Raw genomic sequence first — 2,172 nt, forward strand, 5'->3', positions numbered from 1 at the left:
AAAAACACTAAATTTACCTATTTTGCTCATATTCATGTTTCTCATAAACTCTGACCAGAAATTACAAATTTTAAAGTTTTACCGCATTTCAGCAGTAAACTACGTGCATAACCTCAGAAATGGATTGATGTCTCTTGTTAATACATATTTTGTTCATCATATGCTGGGTAGGAGCTACATATTAGTATATATGCTCAAATTTTTATTGCATTTAACACACCAGAAGGGACATTATACAACTAATAAGAAGTGAAGTCCATATTAAGTTATTTGATCAAATATGTTTCATGAAAACTGCCTAAGAACATCAAAACAATTAGTCAAACCCAAAATTCAATCTGAGTTAGCATTCATATTCAAAGATTTGAATTCAAAAGTAAGTTCAGAGACCAAATATTATATTTTGATTTGTTCTGGAGTGGCCATCTGCCCATATGAAAAAGCTACTGCAACCGTTTGGCAGGCAGTTTAAAGAACCAAAATAACTACTCTGTGCAGATCAGGTTCACAGGCATCTGGATGTTGACTTGGAAAGCACAAAAAGTAATAATCACAGCACGTGGTACTTTACCGAGTAGCCAGCCAAAAGTGTCTGTCTAAATAGTCAAAAATTTTAGCTGTCATAAGAATCCTTTGAGGAAACTTTATAAATACCTATCAAATTTCAACTATCAGTGGCAAACATTTTTAAAAACACCATAAAGATCTAATAAAATGTTATAGAAAAGTTATAATAATCCTGAGGTACCCATAATTTATATCCTGGCACATATAAAAATGTTCCTTTTGTTTAAAAATGGGCTTCAAAGATATCAATAGTTTTATTTGTATATTTTATAAATATTTGTGTGCTAGTCAATAGTCTGATTTTTAATTGTTTAAAGCAAATCCAATGCCACAAAGAGCTACTTTAGTCATGACTTGCAGGAGTTCAAGGGGAATATCCTCTATCTTCACCCCTCTGCCCCTCCCCTACCTTCAAGTCTTCTCCTCACAGGTCTCTGCCTGGGAACTGTGGACTTTTGCTGCTCCTTTTCTTGTAAGAGTGGCTGTTGAAAGGAGTTAAATATGGCTCTTGGGTAAGTAAGTCTGGGTTGGAGGGCCATGAAGAAGGGTCAGCAAGAGGACAATCTCCCTTGGTGTCCAGAACTTGTAGAATAGCCTGCAATAGAGTGGACCACCAGCTGAGCTCCTTGAAGTGAGAGCTACAGGCTGGCAGGGAGAAGGGTGACCCCAGTGTCAACCAAGAAAAGTTAGATATGGCTGCACTTCAGAGAGCTCACCAACCAGGTGATGGTCACCAATAACAGCAGGAGGATGTTCCCAGTGCTGAAATTGAGTATGGCTGGCCTGGACCCGAACACCATGTGTTGTTTTATCTTGGATTTTGTGATGGAGAGCAACCACTTCTGGAAGTGTGTGAACAGAGAGTGGGTGCCTGGGGGGTCAGTCCAATTCATATGTGCATATTAAACTTCTTACATAAATAAAAGCTCTAAATTCATATAGTATGAGTTGAGGGTCTACAGGGGATGACTACCAGCCATGGCATTCTCAAGACTCAATGCATATCTGTCAAGGCTTACCAGAAAGAGATTACAGCTCTTAAAACTAAATACAACTCATTTGCAAGGGCTTGCTGTGATGCAAAAAGAAGCAAGGATCACAAAGATAAGATGGAAGAACCCAGAGACAAACAGCAACCTGGGTATTACTAATGGAAGTAGCTTATCCCTGGACTCAGTTCCTTCTACCTGCTGTCAACCCCCATCCTCAGTTTGGAGGTCCTGTCTCACTTTTCTCCACCCATGGCTGTGAAAAATGCTCTATGCTGAGGAACCACAGTTCACCCATCCCTGTCCCTGTCCTCAAAGCTGTGCCTAGGACCCCTCCCCACTTGGACAAGCTCATACTTAGCCCATACACTCATTGGAAAAATTCTCCAACCTATTCTGACAATTCATTTGCAAGTTGTCCATGATCTGGTCCCATGAACTTAGCCCAGCCTCAGCATGTGTGTACATACTATCATGTTACTCCTGAGCACAACAGGACTGCATCAGTACCCCAACCTGTGGTCAGCTAGCAGAGCAACTTCACACCAGGGTCTCAGACAGCATAGCTACCTAATGGGCTGGGAGTCCAGTCCTTCCCAGTGAACACTATCTTACC

General features: G+C 40.6%; 1 pseudogene; it reads left to right on the plus strand.

Annotated features, from left to right (window-relative positions):
• The first annotated feature begins 1,044 nt into the window (after window positions 1–1,044).
• LOC114886612 lies at window positions 1,045–2,155 on the plus strand (annotated as a pseudogene).
• Window positions 2,156–2,172: the final 17 nt, after the last annotated feature.

The sequence above is a fragment of the Monodon monoceros genome, unplaced genomic scaffold, assembly GCF_005190385.1.
Source record: "Monodon monoceros isolate NGI ecotype Baffin Bay Population unplaced genomic scaffold, NGI_Narwhal_1 Contig4420_ctg1, whole genome shotgun sequence".
In the NCBI taxonomy this organism is placed as follows: domain Eukaryota; kingdom Metazoa; phylum Chordata; class Mammalia; order Artiodactyla; family Monodontidae; genus Monodon; species Monodon monoceros.